Here is an 8,871-nt window from a genome sequence, read left to right as displayed (position 1 = left end):
CAGAAAAGGAGGAACAAGAATCATAGAGAAAGACACATAATAGAGTCACGCTAATGAGGAATCCAAGATATTTTGAACAACATGGATCTTCAAGAAGATCAGTAGATTGGAATTCTCCCAACAATCAGTGAAGTGATTAACCAAGTAATGGTAAAGAAAAATGAGAAGTCTAAAAGATATTTATGATGATTTGGATGTTATTCCAAATTTTGCATTATTTCCTTTTCAACCTTCATCATTTGAAGAAACAATGAAAGATGAAAATTGGATGAAAGTTATGGATTAAGAAATTGAAGCTATTGGAAAGAATGATACTTGGGATTTGGTTGATTTTTTAAAGGATAAAAAGTTATTCGGGTGAAATGGGTGTACAAGACAAAGTTGAATGAGAAAGGAGCAATTGACATATTTAAAGCAAGACTTGTAGCGAAAGGGTTCTTGTAACAACCGAGAATAGACTTTGGAGAAACATTTTCTCCAGTATCCATATTAGATATTGTAAGAGAAACCTTAGACACAACAGCTCAGAACAAATGGAAAGTGTATTAGATGGATGTGAAATCAACCTCCTTGAATGGAATTCTAGAAGAGGAAAACTATGTACAGTAGACTCCAAGTTATGAAGTTGAAGGCTATGAAGACAAAGTATACAGGTTGAAGAAAGCACTCTATGGACTCGAGCAAGTGCCAAGAGTGTGGTATAGTAGAATTGACAACTACATGATCAAGAAAGGAATTTTCAAAAGCAACATTGAGCCTACGTTGTACACAAAGGTAAATGAGGATGGATGTATTTTGATTGTTTACTTATATGTTGATGACATGATTTATGCTTGTGATCTTGAATTGGATGAGTTTAAAGCAGCAATGAAGAAAGAATTTGAGATGACAAATATTGGTCTTATGAAATATTTTCTTGGCATAGAGGTTGAGAAAACAAAGAAATGGATCTTTATTTGTCAAAATAAATATTCTAAATATTTGCTAAAGAGATTTAGGATGGAGAATTGTACACCTACTCCTACACCAATTACAACAGGTACAAATTTAATCATGATGAAGGATCAAATGTCAATCCAACTCTAATCAAAAGATTTGTTGGTAGCCTTATGTATCTCACAACTACAAGACCAGATATTATGCAAGGAGTGAGTTTGATTTCTAGATTTATGGAGACTCCAAAAGACTCACATTGGAGAGCAAGGAAAAGAATTCTAATATATATATCAGGAACTACAAATTGTGGCGTAATGTATGCAAGCACAAAGAAGAAGGATTTGGTTGGATACACTAATAATGATTTCGCAGTAAGTTTGGATGATAGGAAGAGAACTTATAATTATGTATTCCTTCTTGGTTTATGTGTGATTTCTTGGGCATCTAAGAAGCAGCCCATTGTGACACGTTCATCAACATAAGAAAAATATGTAGCAACAACATAAAGAGCATGTCAAGAAGTATGGTTACGAAGAGTTTTGGATGAACTTAAGCATAAACAAAAAGGATCGACATCAATATATTCTTACAACACCTCAGCTATTTCACTATCCAAACATAGTGTGTTTCATCAAAAGAGCAAGCATATTGATACAAGATATCATTTCGTTAGAGAACTTGTGAGAAATGGAGAAGTCCACTTAAAGCCTTGTAAATCAAGTGATTAATTGGCTGATATATTCACTTAGACATTAGCAAAAGATGTATTTGAGTTTCACAGAGGAAACTTGGGTGTTGTAAGCCTACTTGAGACTTAGAACCGGAGACATGTTTGAGTTGCCATGAGTCATGTCTTAGTTTAACAGTTGTAATTAAAGGGGAGTGTTAAAGATTAGCTAATTACTCCCACATGTACAGTTGGCTAAATTTAGAGATTTAATTAACTTAGTCAACTATGAGTGATTTTGAGTTAAATATTTTTTTTGGTAAAGTCGAATTTGGTGTGTGGTTGCATGCTAAATTTATTTTAAGTGAGTTTCTAGTCAAAAAAAATTAAATACCCCTCACCAGGTTCATTGTAATCATCAACTTTTTGTATGATCAAGAAAAGAGTCGTAGCTCGTGTTACTGTGTGTGTGAATTTTTTATTATTTTTTTTTCCTCTTCTGCCTTTCCAACAACTCAATTGAAGATAAAATTAAAGCACTGGAAATTAAGACAATAGTATGGATGGATCCCAATATCTCTAGAATATTTGACACAAACTATTACATGAATTTAAATCAATACAAAGGATAGTTTCAATCTGATTTCGCACTTCAAGCTGACAATGAAGCGAGCATATTTTAATACATAATTACATGCCTAATCATCATTTTTCTCATATTTTACAAAATATGGAAGAATTTGTCTGCTCAAAGGAAGAATGGGATAATCTGACACCTTGAATTCAATTTGTCTTTTTTTTTTTTTTAATTTAATTAGTCGTATACTGATACATATATATGATCAAAATAAAGAGACTATTTTGATTACACAATTAACTAGTTGAAAAAATATCTCAACCACACACCAATATATGAAGCATCTTGTTGAGAGAATATTTCACATCTAACTAAATCAAAAAATCTCCTACAAACCAAGAAGAAACTCCCTATTAAACCATTCATCACACCTAAGACAAGTAGGAGTTATATTCTCTACACTCCCCTTTAACAACAACTTATCCTGATTGACTTTGATAAAAAAAGTCTATCTATGGTCCAAACATAGTATTTACAAATATTACCAAAATGTTGATGTCCATATAAATAAAAACCATCCATTGGAATGCATGGGTAACTAATCGTTAGTACCAACTATCATATCTTTATACTTAACTGTACCATTAACTCCTTCTACATCATCATTATCCATCACCATCCCAAGATTTCTTGGATTTACCTATGGATTATAACCATGCTTTTGGTTTTGGCAGATTAACCTCAATCACTCCCTGGGTATTCTCCATTGACCCTTAACCATGCCATGGGTTTTTTACACTTACCCTCAACCATACTCTCATGCATCAGATTCTCAAGGAACAAAAATGCTCTATAAGGATCCTTGTTTATATGTTCTTTGTCTCTTGCAAGCTTCATCATATCCTCACATGGTTTATGCTTACCATAAACAACATATCAAACCATCACACCAAGAAATTTATAAATAACCAAAAACTTCAAGTACAAAGTGGTTTTGGCTTACCACAAACTTCCACTGCATAATGGTTTTTATATTTCCATGAACTTCATAGGGTACACATTGCCTCACTAAATTCACACTATCATTTGACTCATGTACATACACATTCCAGCCATGGAGATACCAGATGCATAAAAAATTTCTACGACCAATTCATTAAATCAAACATAGCATATAAACTTGCTTACAAACATAATGTACGAATCAAATTATTATATGATATTTGATTATATTCCCAAAACACTCACTAACTTCAACTTGCACAACGTTTACCTTTAATATCCACCATTGTCCAATCTACATTGCTTCCATAACCAATATTTTATGTTGTCATCTTCATTGTTTCCATAACTCTTCCACATCCACTATGATAGTTGTCATTTTTTTGTTGCTTTGAAGATCACGTCTTCACTTGTGTTTTCTTCACTATGAGCATTCTTGTTCTTTCTTTTATATCTACTTATAACAAAAAATTGATTATTTCTGCAAACAATTGATCATTGATGCCCATATAAAAAGACATCCATCTACCGAGATACATAGGTACCATCCACTATACTCAAAATTTGTCTAGGAATGCTTTACACCTACATTGTTCATCAACAAGTTAATTTTTCTCTACTTTTGTCCCAGCTTGCTTACATTTTGAGATTGTTCCATCTCACATTTCCCCCTCAATCGAAGACACAATTTATGTGATTCCACATCAATTTTAAATACAATCCCACATGCCACCATCATCCCTGTCCGAGTGATTGATTCTACAACTTGATGACACATCCTCCCTCTACACAAGAAGGAGACACTATACATGATTATTGTGTTACAACATTAATCTACGTATACTTAATTTAACAAGACTTACAAAGCACATTGTGAAATCAAATTTGACCATAATATTTGGGGCTAGAAACAACCCAATCATACATTTTTTACAACATATATGTATCATTAAAACGTGTCATGTTAAATTACAATAGGCATTCCAAATTGTTTACTAAAATACCTCACTATTAAAATTCTTCACACATGTCCCCCAAAAAAATATAAACTTCTTACCATTGATCACCTCTCCATTACCTCTTTGACATATCTACTTTTATGAACTCCACTGCACTTGAATCTTATTTAATTTTCCTTAAACATTCACCCCGTCTGAATATCATCACTGATAGGCAAGTCACTCTACCATACCACTAAGTTTTCAAAATACCATTCTTAGAATAATAATCATTGCTCATTAACAAAACCAAAGTAAGCGATTAGAGTCCAAATCAAATATCAATGGGTGCCCATGGTGTTTTATCTATGGAATCTGAAGAAATCGTGATAGCCAAGAGGAATGAAAGTCCCTACAAAATGCTATTGATTGAACTTACACGACCCTATCCAGCTCCACTCTGACCCTATCCAGCTCGGACCAACGAATTACAAGTAGTTGTTTTGCACTAACGGTTCCAATATCTTGTTGTCCAATGGATCCAACAACAATGCTCCATCTGGGCAGCCTTATCTGTTAACTAATCCTTCATGATTATTATTGTATAATAACTAATTAGTTTCATATTCTATTTTTACAGTTAATAATTTACCGAGACATAACTATCTCGTACCTAGAATTGCATATTTATAAATAAGGGATTTTATCATTAATACGATTGTCTTTCATTGTGAAGTTTATTCTGCCTGTGTATAGCCATGTCAGAGTGAATTTATTCATAAAATCCATGTTCTTGTTGGTCATGTGTTCGTGTGAATGTGGCAAAAAGATGAACTTCCCATTGTGAAGGTGAACGATACCACATCAGAAACTGTTGGAACACACCGCAAAGACCAGTTGAAAGAGCCGAGATGGAGGAGGTTGACTGGCTGTAGATTCGAAGCATCAACGTTGGCGGTTTTTTTGTTTCCATGACTGATGCAATGAGTGCAAGGCAATGTAGCCATTAATATAAAGAAACAGTTAACATTCCCAGAGTCACAAACTTAAATTTGGGGTATGTGTATCTTGATAGATCTTGTCACGAGCTGTTGGTGAAATAAAATTTTATGGAGGCTATATTAATTAAATATAGTGATTTATTGATGTTGGTAAATATAAATTGCTATCGCTGGAATTAATTTTGTTGGTGAATCTTTATTAATAGCCCATTTTTAATAAGGTGTCGTCAATTATTTTTTTGAAAGAAGTCTGGTTAGTTTTTTTTGGAAGAAGCCTTTTATTAACAGCAGCAATTTTCCTTTTATTAATAGCAGCAGTTTTTAATAAGGCATAGGAAAAATATTTGATCATATTTACTGTAGTAAATGGAAAGTTATAGTGGTAGATATGGTATTTACTACAGTGAATGGGAAGTTATAGTGGTAGATATGTGAATTGAGGATTTTCAATGAATGGGATATATTTCTTTAGAAAGAGCGTGAACATGGTCATTTTTTCCAGTGATTTGAAATAAATTTTAAAATCAATGAGAAAATAATATCTCATTTTCGATGGTTTTGTGATTCATGATTTAAGCAAAGATCTTCCATAGAAATCACATAAAAAGATCTTCCTTAGAAATCACATAGAAATCATAAGGTCAATGACTTTCGAATTATTTTTCTTGTTGATCTTTGATATAAATTGATGATATGTTGATCTTTCTCTCCAACCTTGTCCTAATGGTGAACCTCGACAGAGGTTTGTTCTTGTTGATCTTTGATATAAATTGATGATATGTTGATCTTTCTCTCCAACCTTGTCCTAATGGTGAACCTCAACACAGGTTTGAAATGCATTGACCTTATGATTTCTATGTGGTTTCAAATTATTTTTCTTGTTGATCTTTGATATAAATTGATGATATGTTGATCTTTCTCTCCAACCTTGTCTTAATGGTGAACCTCAATAGAGGTTTGACATGCATTGACCTTATGATTTCTATGTGATTTCTCCGGAATCTTTTCTTAAGAAAATATTAGTGAAATAAATTTTTAAGAGAATTTTTGTTAATTATGATTTCTATGTGGTTTTGAATTATTTTTCTTGTTGATCTTTGATATAAATTGATGATATGTTGATCTTTCTCTCCAACCTTGTCCTAATGGTGAACCTCAATAGAGGTTTGAAATGCATTGACCTTATGATTTCTACGGAATCTTTTCTTAAGAAAATATTAATGAAATAAATTTTTAAGAGAATTTTTTTTAAGCAAAGCAGTTATGAGATTTTAACCTAGTTGTTTGCTAGGTTATTTTTGAAGCCTACCATCAAACCACTAAGCCAATTTTATTTAAAACAAGAGGGTCAATTTCATTTAAAACGAGAGGAGAAAGAAATTTATATTTTTGCAATAAGTATTGCATATATTTTAACTTTGAAAAGGACTTGTTTGAAGGATATATTTGGTTGCAAAACAATCATGACTTCAATAGTTTTCATAGTTGGAATTGTGCTTAGCGGAAAGCAAAATTATCAAGAGTGGTTTAGAAAGCTTAAAAGTTCCCTTCTTTTTAATGATTTGTGGGAAGTCTTTGAAGGCAAGAAGAATAGAGACAGAAAATAAATTTCACCAAAGCTGCCTGATAATGAGAAGCAACGTGCAATTTGGGAGACAAAAGACAACAAGGTATATGTAGAAATTTTTTTATATTCACAAGCTTATGCAATTTACTAAAGCATGGGACAAGAATCTACTTCTACTTTCAACCAACAGAGGCCAATAGATCGATAAAAACAATATGAACAAGAAGAAGATAAATCAATGACATATAAAACAAGATGTATCTCGGGAAAGCCATTGCACAAAACCTCGCTATTTGTATTGCACATATTATAAATATGAGTGAAGATACAAAGCTTGTTCTCACTAGAACGATTCCACACAAGTATGCTCAACTCTCTTAGCTCACAAGCAAGCTCTTGGCCAACACTTAGACAAATTCTACAACTCTCCAAGCCCCTAATATCTTGCGTAATTTATAGGATGAATAGCCCGTATTTAAAGGGAATTCATGCTTCCAAAATTGTGAAATCCAAACATAGGATCAATCTCTGATGCATGCATGATATTTACACTCCAGTAAATAATACAACTCATAGTACATTGTCCCTGCACTCTAGTCTCAACTGGGTCTTTCTCATAATCGAATTGCATGAGTTTCTGATGAGGGTATCTTTAGTTAACTAGAGTGACACTTGTGGATGCACTATTGCACCAACTCACTGTTGACTCTTTATTAGTTCCTAAAACAATTTGGAACTAATTTAACTGAACTTAACTCAGTAAATTGAGTGATCTAATTTCCAACTCAATTTAAACTCATATTGGACTCCTAAAATTTAGGGAGAACATATACATGACTACAGAAATACTTCCAACTCAAAATTTCTAAGATAATTAAGTTAATTAAAATTAATTAACTATTTAGAAGTTGTTATGAGAACAGAATTTGATTTTAATTCTCAGTTTAATTCAAGGACAAATTAAATTGGAATTTATTGTTGCATTTCTCAACACTCCTTCTCAACAAGAAAGGGATTGTCAGCTACCTTGATCCTGTCTCTGTGAAACTTGAATTTACATCTTGACAATGCCTTTGTCAAAATGCTAGCATATTTCTCCTATGTGGGAATGTACTCTTACAACATAGTCCACCTCAATACACAATAATCTAAGATGATGATATCAGATATCAATATGCTTGGACCGATCATGAAAAACCAGATTTTCAAAGAGTTTGATAGAACTCTGATTATGGCAGTAAATCACAGTTGGATCCATCTGCTGAAAAAACAAACTAACTAGGATATTCCTCATCTAGATGGCCTCACATGCTTCCTAACTCGCAACCATGTACTCTGTCTCTACTGAACTGAGTGCAATCGATATTTGTTTCTTGCTGTACCAAGAAATTGTCGTTGACCCAATACTGAAGATCCCTCCTGATGTGCTCTTCATGTCTGATGGACTCCCTGCCTAATCTGCATTGTTGAAGCCTTGAAGCTTCACTATCTTTGTCCATATGTACCATAATCCATACAGAGAAGTGCCCCTGAGGTATTTCAAGACATGCTTTGTCGCCTTCCATTACCGCTTGGTAGGCCTAACCATCGCTTGACTAAGTTAGTTAACTGTATAGCACATAGATGATCGCGTGTTCACCAATTACATGAGTGAACCCACAAGCTACCTATAAACAATAGCTTCCAGTACCTCACCTGAAGTAGCATCCTCCTTCCTCCAGTTACCTGCTAGAGGTGTCTCCATGGGTTTGTTGCTCTCCATGCAAAATCTCATGAGTATCTCGGTGGCATACTTTCTCTGAGACACAAAAAACTCCCCATCTCCCTGTCATACCTCCATGCCAAGAAAATAATGCATGAGCCCCATGTCCTTCATCTAAAACTCTCTTGTAAGGTCCTCATTGCAAGACTTGATCAACTAATCATCACCTGTCAGTATGAGATAATCAACATAAAGTACAATGATCAACAGTTTACCTTCCACCACTATGTGGTATAGGTTCTCAACCGCTTCACTCTTTTTGAAGCCCAACCCAGTGAAGTAGCTATCTATCTTGGTGTACCAAGCACAAGGTGCCTATTTCAGCCCATACAATGCTCTCTTGAGCCAAAACACATGTGACTCATAGTAAAAGATCTCAAAACCTTCATGCTGCTTTATGTACACCTCTCCCTCAATCATG

The sequence above is a fragment of the Pinus tabuliformis genome, chromosome Q (assembly GCF_031772625.1).
Source record: "Pinus tabuliformis cultivar Carrire ecotype Pingquan chromosome Q, CPIR1, whole genome shotgun sequence".
Taxonomy (NCBI): Eukaryota; Viridiplantae; Streptophyta; class Pinopsida; order Pinales; family Pinaceae; genus Pinus; species Pinus tabuliformis.
This window is presented reverse-complemented; position numbering follows the sequence as displayed.